The 14677-nt window shown below is 43.7% G+C and overlaps 1 protein-coding gene across 8 annotated transcripts in view; it reads left to right on the top strand.

Annotated features, from left to right (window-relative positions):
* tmem269 (transmembrane protein 269) overlaps positions 1-14677 on the top strand; it is a 141928-nt gene that overhangs the window by 39017 nt on the left and 88234 nt on the right. The window contains exon 2 of one of the 8 annotated variants that reach the window (XM_041207311.1): positions 7526-7627. The exons of the other annotated variants lie outside the window; for them this stretch is intronic. The gene's annotated coding sequence lies outside the window, so the exon portion shown is untranslated. The remainder of the gene's footprint in view (positions 1-7525; positions 7628-14677) is intronic. 8 annotated transcript variants of the gene reach the window in all.

A 14677-nucleotide genomic window follows, 5' to 3' on the forward strand; every position in this document is an offset into this window, starting at 1 on the left:
TCAAATCTCATTATAGCCTTGGGTCTAACATTGACATGAGCTGAATAAACTAGAGGTGCCCAGAATTAGACACAATATTCTATTAGAGAGTGACCCAGTGTTTTATAAAGGTTCATTATAACTAATTTGCTTTTGTACTGCATGCCTCTTATTTGTAAAGCCTAGGATCCCTTGTGCCTTTTTAACTACTACCTTCCATGATATGCGCACCTGTCACATATCTGCCCATTCACCAGACTGTCTGTGGCCCCTTGAGGTCTATCACTGTCCTCCTTACTACACTATAAATTTGTGCCTTGTACACACAAGTCCCAGTCACTAATGTATATTAAGAAAATCAGTGGCCTTAGTACTGATCCTTGTGAAGAACTACTTAGGAACACCATTTTCCTCCAGGCTGAAAAACAACTGTTCACTACTCTTCATTTCTTGTCATTTAGCCAGTTTTCTAAACAAGCTGCAACTGCCCCTTTCGTTCCATGGGTTTCAACTTTACTGGCAAACTTCATGTGTGGAACTTCAGTGGTACAAGATGAATATGCAGTAGAATTCTTCTGGTGTTCTGTAATGACAAGCTACAGTTTTAGCTAGTATTACTCCAACTGTACTCCAACAAGCACTTGGAAATCCCTAAGCATTGGCTCTTGCCAATCTACATCTCAGTTCCCTGGACTAAGTGGAGTGGCTTTACAGTAAAAGAGCGCACAAAACTCTGAGCTGGATTTTTGCCATTGAGGTGAGAAGCTCAAATCAGGAAATCTCCTGACTTGGTGGTCTCTTCCCCTTTTAAAAGGTCCTCTGCTCACAATATTTTTGTTCTGGGGTGGCAGGGATGGGATGGAGTCATCCCCGCTGCCCCCAGAGACCGTTCAGAGGCGGGCAAGTGCTGAGGCAGCCTGATTAGAAGGCCCACCTTGGTCCTCTGAGACTTGAGCTCAGTTGTATAAAAGACTGTTCAGCCCTCTGTCCCTCACCTCTCTTCCCCCCTCCCCCCATGCTTCCTCATACCCACATGTCACCTCCATGCCATTGTACTACTCATGCCACACACATCGCCTCTCCACAGTTACTCGCTAAGGGCAAACCTCAGGAGTCATGCGAAGATGAAAAAAATAAACTTCTGACAACCTAAGAGAACTCTCACTTATACACATTTGATACTGAAAAATCCTCTCATTCATGAAATCCATTCAAAAAAGTGTAACTCCCCCACCCCATGTGTCAACCAGTTGTACAAAGAGACAAATATCTATTCACTAACCATGTTAAAAGCTTCTAATCCTTTAATGATATCTTAAAACTGCCAATAAAAATGTGAACTCACCCACCCCTTGCTGAGATAGGTGGTTTATAAGCATTTGAAACTCAGCCAAGCATTCATTATGGACTCAGCTGTAATGACAACTCTTGGGAGATGTCAACAATGAAGTCTTTTGAAACTGCAGGAACAGGTATCTAATGGATTATTCTAAGCTTCACCAAATGGCCTCTTAGTCAATGCACTTCAACAGCAGGTGTCTGCTTTTTTACTCTAACTGAAAGCTGCAGCCTGTTTTGTTTACATTTTTAAAGAGATGGGGATTTAAATCACTTCAGATGATGACACTTAAACAGACCTTACCCACCCTTTGAGCGTTTATGCCTTCTCCCTAAAATCTTGGTTCCCACACTGCGGATTAAGGCCCTCAGACAACAAATACCATGTCTGTTGGAACTCCACATTAATTTTAAATAGCCTTGCTGAGCTTGGGTTTCCTGCTTGTGCAATTCACAGCCTGCCCCCTTCCCCTTCCCAGAAAAAATGGGATCTACTGGAAATGCGGACAGGACTTCTGCAGCAGTGTTTAATGGCCATCAGGCTGTTAATTGTATGAAGCATGCCTTTCGCTCAACTGGAAAAGAAGTCCGCCTCTAGGAGTGGCCGGCCAACAAAATGGCCAGTGGCTTTCTGCCCAGGAGCGCCACTGGGAGCAGCGGATACAGCTGGGACTGCATTCAATTCCCAATCCATCATCAGTGGAGTCGGGCAAAGGTAATTTGCGGGGTGGGGGATTATCGCTGGGGCCAGGCTGACAGGCCCTGATGGGGGTCTGGGATATACAGGGTAGAGGAGAAGAAATGCAGGGCTGGTAAGACCTTGGGGAGTGGGGGAGGGGCAGAGTAGGGAAGCTTCCAAATGGTGGGGGGGAAGGATGGGAGTGGCATAAAGGAGGTAGTCTCCCCCTTGTTAGCCACCAGTCCAAGCATCAAGAGCTGCGGGCTTCACAGTTGGTGCATTTGGTGTGGGCTTCTCTGGAAGCCCCTAAATGGCTATTTTGTGTGCCACAAAGACGACCAGATAGTTTAGTTGTGGCTGGGGTAGGTGGTAATCACCCATAGCATGGCACACAGTTTCTGACCCCCTCCAACAACCAATCAAGCCCTGGGGGTTGCTGTAAAATCCAGCCCCATATGTGGCAGTTTATGATGTATAGAAAACTACTTTTTGATAAGTTGTTCAACTTGTAATCATGTTAAGATAAATTATATTGTGGGACTTTTTATCGTGATATCTGACTTGGTGTAGTTTGTCGTCACTGTAGCATGAGTTTTAACATTAGAAATTAGTTGATTACAACATGCTAGTTGAATGAAAGAAAGCATCAGTTCAAATTGAGTTAGTCCGTTGACATTGGAATCTGTTCACTTTAAGTAGGTCCCACTATATCAGTTTTGGTTTTATAAAATAGAAATCGCTGAAGTGATTTGGAAAAGTTTTTAAATTGTCTGTTCAATGCTGCATATGCTTTAAACATGTTTGTTGCTGAGCAGAGAGAAGTGCTTCCCAACAGAGAGAGGTGAAAATCAACAAGGGACATGCCCCAGGCCACTCGCACAACTCCTAGCGACCAATGAAAGCAACATTGGCAGATACCCGTGAGCAAGTCACACATCTGCCTCTTGGCCAGAGAGTGGTTCAGGGAGAGCTTAAAAGAGAGAAAGGAAAGACATGTTTGTCAGTCCGTGTATAATGACATACTGATTCTAGATCAATAAACAATCAATTTCACAGATCAACTTCAGAGTGATTCAGTGAAATACATCACTTGTTCTGACATGCTTTGTATCAATTTTTTCTTTCTCAACTTTTACATAAAGTTGAGAATGTTGATTTTGTTGTTAGCAAAAAATATATTTTGACAAATGAATACTTTTGATTTACCAGTTTTGTCAACAAGATTTCGCTTAATCTCCATCAATCTAATTCTAGGGATTTGCTTAATCTAATATATACTTTATTATATGAAATCTATTGTGCGTCACAAAGACCACTGGACAGTTTAAGAACATAAGAAATAGGAAGAGTAGGCCATTCAGCCCTTCAAGCTTGCCCCATCATTCAATGAGATCATGGTTGACCTGCCCAGGCCTCCAATCCTCTTTCATGCCAGCTCCTCATGGCCCTCAACTCCTGATATTTCAAAAACCTAACTACCTCCTCTTTAAATACTTTCAATGATCTAGCCTCCACAACTCTCTGGGTAGAGAATTGCAGACATTCACTATCCTCTGAGGGAAGAAATTCCTTCACATATCAATTTTAAATGAGTGTCCCCTTACTCTGTAAGTATGCCCCCTAGTTCGAGATTCCCTCACTAGTAGAAACATCTTCTCAACATCTATCCTGTCAAGCCCCCTCAGATCCTTGTACATTTCAATAAGATCACCCTCATTCTTCTAAACTCTGATGAATATAGGCATAACCTGTTTAGCCATTCTTGATAAGTCAGTTTGGTTTATTTAAAATTGTATTACGATTTTGTTCAAACATGTACATTATAAGTATTATATCTATAATCATAGAAAGTTTAGGGCACAGAAAGAGGCTACTTGGCCCATTGTGTCTTTGCCAGCAAAAAAAGTCAGCCAGCATAATCCCACTTCCAGTATTTGATCTGTAACGCTGCCGGTTACGGCACTTGAGCTGCATATCCAGACACCTTTAAAATGAGTTGAGGCTTTCTGCCTCTACTGCCCTTTCTGACAGTGAGTTCCAGACCCCTACTACCCTCTGGGTGAAAAAATCTTTCCTCATCTCCCCTCTAATCTTTCTACCAATCATTTTAAATCTCCACCTCCCTAGTCACTGACCCTCTCTGCTAAGGTAAATAGGTTCTTCCTATCTACTCTAACCAGGCCCCACACAACCTTGTACACCTCAATAAACTCTCCCCTCAGCCTCCTCTGTTCCAATAATAACAACCCTAGCCTATCCAACCTTTCCTCAGCTGCATTTTTCCAATCCTGGCAACATCTTTGTAAATCTCCAAGCCATTACACCCTTTTGTAATGAGATGACCAGAATTGCAGATGGTACTCAAGCATAAATCAACCATTGATTTATACAGTTCCAGCATAACCCTCCTGCTCTTTTATTCTATACCTCGGCTAATAAATGAAAGGATTCCATATGCCTTCTTAACCACCCTATTGACCTGTCCTGCTACCTTCAGGGATCTGTGGACATTCACTCCAAGGTCCCTCGTTTCCTCTACACCTCTCAGTATTCTCCCATTTATTGTGTATTCCTTTGCCTTGTGTGACCTCCCCAAATGTATCAGCTCACACTTATCTGGGTTGAATTCCATTTGCCACTTTTCTGCTCACCTGACCTATCCATTGATATCTTCCTGCAAATCTACAGCTATCCTCCTCAGTCAGCCATGTGGCCAATTTTCGTGTCGTCTGCAAACTTCTTTATCATGCCCCCTACATTTACATACAAATGTTAATATATACCACAAAAAGCCGGGGCCTAGTACTCAGCCCTATGGAACTCCACTGGAAACAGCCTTCCAGCCACAAAAACACCCGTCAACAATTAACCTTTGCTTCCTGCTGCAGAGCCAATTTTGTATCCAGCATGCTACATTGTCCTGGATCCTGTGGGCTTTTATTTTTTTAACTAGTCTGCCATGTGACACCTTGTCAAAAGCCTTCTAAAATCCATGTAGACCATATCAACTACACCACCCTCATCAATCCTCCTTGTTGCTTCCTCAAAAAAATTCAATCTAGTCGTCCAAATCTTCCCTCAACAAATCCATGCTGACTTTCCTTGATTAATCTGTGCCTTTCTAAATGACTGTTTATCCTGTGACTCAGAATTGATTCTAATAATTTGCCTACTACTGAGGTTAGACTGACTGGCCTGTAATTGTTCTGTCTATTCCTCACTCCCTTTTTGAATAAGGGTGCAACATTGGCAGCCCTCCAATCCTCTGATACTGCACATGTAACCAGTGAGGATTGGAAAATAATGGTCAGACCTTATGCTGTTTCCTCCCTGGCTTTTTACAGCCTGGGGTACATTTCATCTGACCCTGGTGATTTACCCACTTTCAAAGATGCTAATCCCATTAATACTTCCTCTCCCCTGTGTTTATCATATCCAATACTTCACACTCCTCCTCCTTAACTACAATATCTGCATCATGCCCCTCAGTTGTGAAGACAGACGCAAAGTATTTATTAAGAGCCATACCAACATCATCTGTCTCTACATATAGGTTACCTTTTTGGTCTTTTATGAGTCCTGCTCTTTCTTTAGTTATCCTCTTACTCTTAATGTATTGATAAAATATCTTTGGGTTCTCCTTGATTTTACTTGCCAATATTCTTTCATACCTTCTCTTTGCTTTCCTAATTTCCTTTTCGATTTCACCCCTCCACTTCCTATATTCCTCTCGGCGTTCTATAGTATTGAGTCCTCATGTCTGACATAAGCATTCCTTTTCTGCCTTATCTTACCCTGTAAGCTCCTTGACATCTAGGGGGCTTTAGATTTGGCTGCCCCACCCTTTTTCTCCTGTGGGAGCATGTATACTCTGAACCCCTTGAATCTTCCCTTTGAATGCCTCCCACTGCTCTGACACTGATTTACCTTCAAATAGTTGCTTTCAGCTCACATTTACTAAATCACTCCTCAGCTTAGTAAAATTAGCCTTGCCTCAATTTAGAACTCTAACTCCTATTCTATCTTTATCCTTTTCCATAATTGTGTTAAAACTAACTGAATTATGATCGCTATCACCAAAATGCTCTCTATTGCCACTCATTCCACCTGCCCAGCTTCATTTCTTAAAACTAAGTCCTGAACTGCATCCTTTCTTGTTGGACTTGCTGCATACTGGCCAAAAAAAGTTTCCATGACTGCACCTCGAGAATTCTGCTCCCTCGATTCCTTTCACGCTAAAAAATAATCCAGATAATATTGGGGCTAATTAAAATCCTCTACTATTACTGCCCTATTGTTTTTGCACTTCTCAGAGATTTGCCTACATATTTGCTCTTCTATCTCCCTCTGACTGTTTGGGGGTCTATAATACACTCCCAGTAGTGTCTGCCTCTTTTTTGTACCTTCATCAATTCATATGGCCTCATTTTATGATCCTTCTAATATAGCATCCCTCCGCACAGCTGTAATTGCCATCAAAAGGGTTTTCAGTCTCTCGGAAGTGCAGCTGGTGTGTCACCACTGCAAACTCATCCTGCAGGTGTGTGTTTACTTCCCAGGCAGCTCTCATGACTCCTACATCCTGTTATGATCTTGGTGGAGACTAGTAACTTTTAAAAAGAAATTTGAACTCCCAATTATCAACTGAAAAAATTATGCCACAAGATTTCACATTTTAAACAAAAACCTTTACTGTACAAGAATTAAACAAAACAAGTACTACTAACATAACACTGTGGCCCAGAACTTCTGATTTCCAGGGGGTTGTACGCAGATGGTATCCCAAAAGATACGCTGGGAGCCCCCCAGAAGTCCCCAAGCAAGGACTGCAAAGTTAAACAAAGTTAAACTGCAAAGTTAAAAAGTTCAAACTTCCGATGGGCAATTACTTTGCACTGGGAACTATCCGATACTCGGATTTAAATCGGAGACTTCAGATGATTCTGACTCTCTTGGAAGAATAGTTACTGAGGAAAAGTTAGAAGGTTTAAAACCACTTCTAACTCCTGGGTAGCTATACTAGTGATGACCCAACCCTCCCAATTTACCTCCAAGATCCTCCCCACCACCCGACTACCCTCCTCACCCACCCCTACCTACCCCCGCCCCCTGACTGACCATTCGACCGCCCCCCACCCCCCTCCAAACCCCAACCAAACCTATCACCCCACCCCAGCCCATCCTACTCTCAGTTACCTCTCCCTGGCTTCTCAAAGTGGCTGGGACATTTAAACTTACCTGTTTTACGGTAGTTAGTGTTGTAAAAAGGGCAGGCCCCTACCTATGTAAAGAAGACCTTGGGGACCCACTTTTCCGAGGCCCGAGTCAGAAGGATGCATGAGAAATGTGCAGCTCCCAATTAAGTTAAGTAAAAAAAGCAGAGTGGCAATCCGGCTGTGATTGCCACCCCTCGGAAGTTCTGGCCCTATATTTCATGAACACATTCTTTAAGCCCAAAAGTCTCAAATCTCAACAGACACTCTTCATTCTACTTTTATTTCCACCCAAGTGTTCCTTTATACTTTACAGGATCTTGAGGGCTCCGTCACTTCCTCTGAGACCAAACCAAGGTGTGCCACAGCTTTCGGGAATTCAATTTGATTGTACCCAGTGTTCCCACTATTCCTTGAGGTATGAGATTTCTTGGGGTCTTTTCATTAGCATCTGGCTAGGCATCTCTCCAACCCTCCTTAAGCACCTCATGATTGTGGCCACCCCAGCTCATGCATGGGCTTCGCTGCATTCCTGCTTAGTCACTTCAACTCAGAAGTACCACTGGGGCTGAATTTTGACCCCTGTCGGAGGGTTGTGCGGGAGCAGGCGGGAGCGAGCTATTTGATTCTGCCACTATTTTACGTGGGCAGGCCAGTTAAGGCCCGCCCAGTGTGACGCTCACCCGGAAGTGCTGAGCGTCCCTGTGTAGGTGGGGGGGGGTGGAAATTCCCTGAGTTGGGAATGCACTCTTTTTCGCGTGTGCAGAAATCTCCCTGAAGCACCTCTGTGCCTCAGGGAGATTTGTTTTAAGTTTAAAATTTCTAAATAAAGTATTTGAAAACTTTTAAAACATGTATCACATGAGCTGAGGCATATCAATGATTTTTTTTAAAAAATCTTATTGAATTTATAAACACTTCATGAAACCTCATCCCGCCCGTGGATGAGGTTCCGTGAAAAATGTGAAGACCGCCTGGGCTCTTCGCCTGCCCACCAACCTTTAGGTTGGATGGGCAGCTCATTTAATTGTTTAAATTAGTTTTTAACAGGCTTTTGACAGTTTGGCAGGTGCGCAGCCAACTCGGCTGCACGCCTACCGAACTGAAAATCTAAGTGACGCGCGGTGACGTCAGGACACCCGCCCAATGTCACCGCGCGTCATTTTATGCATCAGCGAGCAGGCCCCGCCCCCACTCCCGAGATTTCAGCCCCTGATCTCTGATAGCCCCTGTTCCTTGTCCACAGTTGCTTTACAGCACCTGACCCAATCTTCTGTCTGTCTATTTCTGTGAGAAATCACACAGATAAATCCAAAACAAAAGAAAAAGCTTCCTGCAGTCTATCTTCACAGCAATACGACATACCTGGGATGTTCCAGATGGAGATTTAAACCGCGTAACATAATTTTCAAAATATCCCTTTGATCCTAGGACCCACATGAATAATTCATAGCTTGAATATGGCCAACTGCAATCTTACCAGACTCACTACTCCCTAATGAAGCTAAGAGAGGACCATCTGTTGTTTATTGTTTACACACCTCTAATTCTGACCCCTTTAAGTAAACATGAATCATTCGTTAAATCGTAATTATCCTAGAGGTGTTTATCAGTTGCTCAAACCAAGCTTTCTCCTCATTTATAATGAATTTAAAAATTCAATTCCCAAAACTTAAGGTTGTGATCTTAAAACATATGAATCATAAAATTAGAAATTCGTAACAATCCTCAGTCGCTCTCAAATGCCAAAACTTGCTCCCCCTTAAGCAACTGTAGGGATGGCTCCTGGGGGACAGGGGATATACACTCAAGGCCTGCCTAATGACACCTATGCAGAACCCACAAAGCCCATCAGAGGAGAGATACAATGCTTCCCATGCCTCAACAAGGGAAACAATAGAATAGACCATTGGAATGTTGAAGATGAGGTTCCACTGCCTGGACTGCTCAACTACTGAATCATAGTGTCTACTGCGCCCTACACAGCCTTGCACTGCAAAGAGGTGAGGAATTGCTAGATGGAGAGATGGAGGATCTGGAGGCCTCCTCAAATGAAGAAGGGGAAGAGGCTGATGATCCTGAGGGAGTTCAAGGTGCGGCTACAGCTGCAGATATGAGAGCAATAGGACAAAGCACCAGACAGGCCTGTGAACATCCTTATTGACACCCGATTCCAACATGAGTGAGGCCCCTGCAAGGTCTCTTGACCTCCTCCCCAATTAATGTTGTGGCAGAAGCGTCAGCAGATCCAGCACACTCCTTCCCGGCCAAGTTACATTCCCATGATCTCTGGCACATAGAAGGAAAAGTGCTGCAGTTCCTTGGCACAAGCAAGTCCATATTCATGCTATCATTAAAGCCACACACACTTGTGATTTGGAAGGAAGTCAAACATGAATCAATGATACACGCTCCAAATGCTAACAATGCCTTACTAAGAATTCTGTGCGTTCACTTGCAATGTATGGTATGCTTCAGCTACCGATACTGTTTAAACAACAGCTTCTGATAGAGGATAAGGGGGTAAATGCCACATTCCAGCTTGTCAGCTAGGTTCTAAACCCTTAACCTTGCAAAAGCTGCCTAAAATAGAAACCTGCTCATGTCAAGGAACCCACTAGACCTACAAGATGCCACTAACTCAGAGGCCACACAATAAATGGAGTTACTATAGGCCCAGATCACTCATCATTGCTAGTCAATGAAGTGCCATGCCTTTTAAGTTTACCTGTCTGTTTAGTGACTATTCAACACACATCACTAAAGTGAGCCACACCATATATTCACACGTGACTTATAATATCCATAGAACGAGTCATAGAGGTCTAAAGCACAGAAAAAGGCCCTTTGGCCCATCGAGTCTGCACCAGTGAAACAAGTACCTAACTATTCTAATCCCATTTTCCAGCATTAGGCGCATAGCCTTGTAATCCATGGCATTGCATGCACATCCAAATACTTCTTAAATGTTATGAGGGTTTCTGCCTCTACCATCCTTTTAGGCAGTGAGTTCCAGATTCCCACCACCCTCTGGGTGAAAAAATTCTATCTCACATCCCCTCTAAACCTCCTGCCCCTTATCTTAGATCTATGCCCCCTGGTTATTGATCCCTCCACCAAGGGGAGAAGTTCCTTCCTGTCTACTCTACCTCTGCCCCTCATAATTTTATACACCTCAATTATGTCACCCTTCAAACTCCTCTGCTCCAGGGAAAATAACCCCAGTCTATCCAATCTCTCCTCATAACTAAAACTCTCCAGCCTAGGCAACATCCTGGTAAATCTCCTCTGCACTCTCTCTCTCGTGCAATCATATCCTTCCTATAATGCAGATTCCAGAACTGCATGCAAAACTCTAGCTGTGGCCTAATCAGCGTTTTATACAGTTCCAGCATAACCTCCCTGCTCTTGTATTCTGTGCCTCGGCTAATAAAGGCAAGTTTTCCATATGCCTTCTTAACCACCTTATCTATCTGTCCCGCTACCTTAAGGGACCAGTGGATATGCACACCAAAGTCCCTCTGAACCTCGGTACTTCCCAGGGTCCTACCATTCATCGTGTATTCCCATGCCTTGTTTGTCCGGCCCAAGTACATCACCTCATACTTATCCAGATTAAATTCCATTTGCCACTGATCAGCCCGTCTATATCCTCCTGTAATCTAAGGCTGTCCTCCTCATTATTTACCACCCCACCAATTTTTGAGTTATCCACGAACTTACTGATCAACCCTCCAACATTCAAGTCTAAATCGTTTATATATATCACAAACAGAGACCAAAGGGACCCAACACCAATCCCTGTGGAACCCACTGGACACAGGCATCCAATCACAAAAACGCCCCTCGACCATCACCCTCTGCTTCCTGCCATTCAGCCAATTCTGGATCCAATTTGCCAAATTGCCTTTGATCCCATGGGGATAACCTTCATTATCAGCCTCCAATGCGGGACATTATCAAAGGCCTTGCTGAAGTCCAAGTAAACTATGTCAAATGCATTGCCCTCATCTACACACCTGGTCACCTCTTCAAAAAATTCAATCAAATTGGCCAGACATGACCTCCCCTTAACAAAACCATGCTGACTGTCCTTGACTGTCCCTGCATCTCCAAGTGTAGATTAATTCTGTCCCACAGAATTGTTTCCAATAGTTTCCCCACTACTGAGGTTAGACTGACTGGCCTGTAGTTCCTGGCTTATCCCTTCTTGAATAATGGTACCACATTAGCTATCCTCCAGTCCCCTGGCCCCTCTCCTGTGGCCAGAGAGGTATTGAAAATTATTGCCAGCACCCTTGCTATCTCCTCCCTTGCCTCACTCAACAGCCTGGGATACATTTCATCCAAGCCTGGAGATTTATCTACTTTTAAGCCTGCCAGACCACTTAGAACCTCCCCCCCTTCTATGCTAATTTCTTTAATTATATCACAGTCCTTTTGTCTGATTTCCATACCCACGTTATCCCTCTCACTTGTGAACACCGACACAAAGTATTCATTTAGAACCCTACCTACGTCTTGCGGCTCCACACACAAATTACCACTGTGGTCCTTAATGGGCCCTACTCTTGCCCTAGTTATCCTCTTACTGTTAATGTACTTGTAAAATAACTTTGGATTTTCCTTTATTTAATCTGCCAATGTTTTTTCATGTCCCCTTTTTCCTCTCCTAATTTCCTTTTTAAGTATTCCCCCTACACATTCTATACTCTAGGGCTTCCGCTGTTTTGAGCCCTCGGTATCTGCCATAAGCCTCCCTTTTTCTCTTTATCCAATCCTGTATATCCCTCGACATCCAGGGTTCCCTGGATTTGTTGGTCGCACCCTTTGTCTTTACTGGAATATTTTGGCCCTGTACTCTCCTTATTTCCTTCTCGAGTCCTACTGCTCTGACACCGATTTATCTAAAAGTAGCTGCTCCCAGTCCACTCTAGCCAAATCATATCTAATCTTATTAAAATTGGCCTTCCCCCAATTTAGAACTCTGATTTCTGTCCCATCCTCGTCCTTTTCCATAACAGTCTTGAATCTAATGGAGTTATGATCACTATCTGCAAAATGCCCCCCCCACCCACTGATATCTCTACCACTTGCCTGGCTTCATTCCCTAAAATTATGACCAGGACCTTCTATGTACTGGCTTAAAAACTCTCCTGGGTGCACTTTAAGAATTCTGCTCCCTCTAAACATATCACACTATGACTAACCCAGGTAATGTTGGGGAATTTGAAATCCCCCACTGTTAATATCCTATTATTTTTGCACTTCTCTAAATTTGCCTACATATCTGCTCTTCTATTTCTGTCTGACTGTTTGGGGGCCTATGGTACACTCCCAACAATGTGATTGCTCCTTTTTTGTTTTTCAGTTCTACCCATATGGCTTCATTTGAGGAGCCTTCCCAGATATCATCCCTTCTTAGTGCTGTAATTGATTCCTTGATCAATATTGCGATACCCCCTCCTCTTTTACCTCCTCCCCATCTCACCTGAAGACCCTATATCCTGGAATTTTGAGCTGCCAATCCTGCCCCTCTCTCAACCATGTCTCTGTGACAGCAATGACATCATACTTCCATGTGTGTAATTTGTGCCCTCAACTTACCTGCCTTATTCGTCAGACTCCTTGCATTAAAATAAATACCATCCAACCTTACCAAACTCCCTTGTGCCTTAACTGGCCTATAATTTATATGCCTTCCAGACTCACTTGCTCTCTCTTCTAATCTTGGCTGTGCATCTCCCCCTGCTGAACCTCCTCTCAGGATCCCATCCCCCTGCCAAGTTAGTTTAAACCCTCCACAACAGCATTAGCAAACCTCCTCTCAAGGATGTTGGTCCCATTCCGGTTCAGGTGCAACCCATTCACCTTGTACAGATTCCACCGCCCCCAGAAATGGTCCCAATGTCCCAGAAATCTAAAGCCAGCCCTCCTGCACCATCTCTCTAGCCATGCATTCACCTGGATTAACCTCCTATTTCTATATTCACTAGCGCGTGGCACCAAAGTAACCTAGTGATTACTACCTTTGAGATCCTGTTTTTCAATCTGTTTCCTAGCTCCCTAAATTCTGCTTGCGGACCTCATCCCTCTTTCTACCTATGTCATTGGCACCAATATGTACCACGATCTCTGTCTGTTTGCCTTCCCCTTTAGAATGCTCTGCAGCTGTTCAGAGATATCTTTGACCCTGGCACCAGGGAGGCAACATACCACCCTGGAGTCACATCTACAGCCGCAGAAATGCCTGTCAGTTCCCCTTACTTTCGAGTTTCCTATCACTATTGCTCTTCCTCTTTTTCCTCCGCCCTCCCCATGCAGCTGAGCCAGTCAGTGCCATGATCGTGGCTGCACTCCCCATAGGAACCGTCACTCTCACCGTTTTCCAGTACAGAGAAACGGTTCTCGAGCAAGATGCACCCTGGGGATTTCCTGACTACCTGCCTGATGCCTTTCTTCTGACTGATGGTCACCCATTCCCTCTCTGTCTGCACTTCCATAAAGTATGAGGTGAACATGTGTAAAAACGTACTATCCATGAAACTCTCAGCCCCTCGCAGATGCACCTCAGTGCCTCCAGCTGCTGCTCAAGCTCCAAGTAGCTGCAGGTGGTGGGACCTCCTGCAAACGTTGGTCAGAACACAAGGAGCGTCTAGGATTTCCCACATGTTGTAGGCGGTACATAACAGGACTGACCTGCTCTGCCATGCCTCTAGTTGAAAAAAAAACACTTACTTTAAGTTAAATGTAATTTTTAAAAAAGATAACTTTTTTATGTACTTTAAATAAAAACTAGAACCCCTTTCCTTAGTTTAACCTATTTTAAACTGGAGAAAAACACTTAGCCATTATTCACCAATCAGCTCTCACCTTTGTGCTGACGTCACTTTTTGAAGCTTCCCCGCACTCATGCTGGTTTTGATCTCTCTGCTGCTCTCTCGTGCTGTCTTCTGATGCCACTCTTGTTATTTTCAACAAGAACTGACTGCAGAACACCCTTCCCAGACTGCTTCAGCGTGCTGCTGACTGCAGGACACTCTTCCAAGACTGCTTCACCACAGTAGACAACCGTGCCACCTTTTGTGACATGAGAATTTTTTCACCTTAAGTTTTCAAACTCTAGGTGCATCTGAAACTTTCCTCTTCCTCCCCACAATGCTGATTTTGTCTTGCATAGTATTGACTCAGTGTTGTCAAAACTATAGCCTGTTTAGACTAGGACTTCAAAACCATTCATTGTTGCAAATAATAAAACTACTTCCTCCCCCTGGAATTGTTCAGAATCTTATTTTGTATTGTACGTTTTTACATAAACTTGAGCAGGAGTGTAGTATTCGGCCCTTCAAACCTGCTTTCCCACTCAGTAACATCATGGCTTATACCTTAACTCCATCTTCATGCACCATCCCTATATCCCTTGATTCCCTTTTTATCCAAAAATGTATCGATCTCTGTCTTGAATACT

This window comes from Carcharodon carcharias, chromosome 15, assembly GCF_017639515.1.
Source record: "Carcharodon carcharias isolate sCarCar2 chromosome 15, sCarCar2.pri, whole genome shotgun sequence".
Lineage (NCBI taxonomy): Eukaryota > Metazoa > Chordata > Chondrichthyes > Lamniformes > Lamnidae > Carcharodon > Carcharodon carcharias.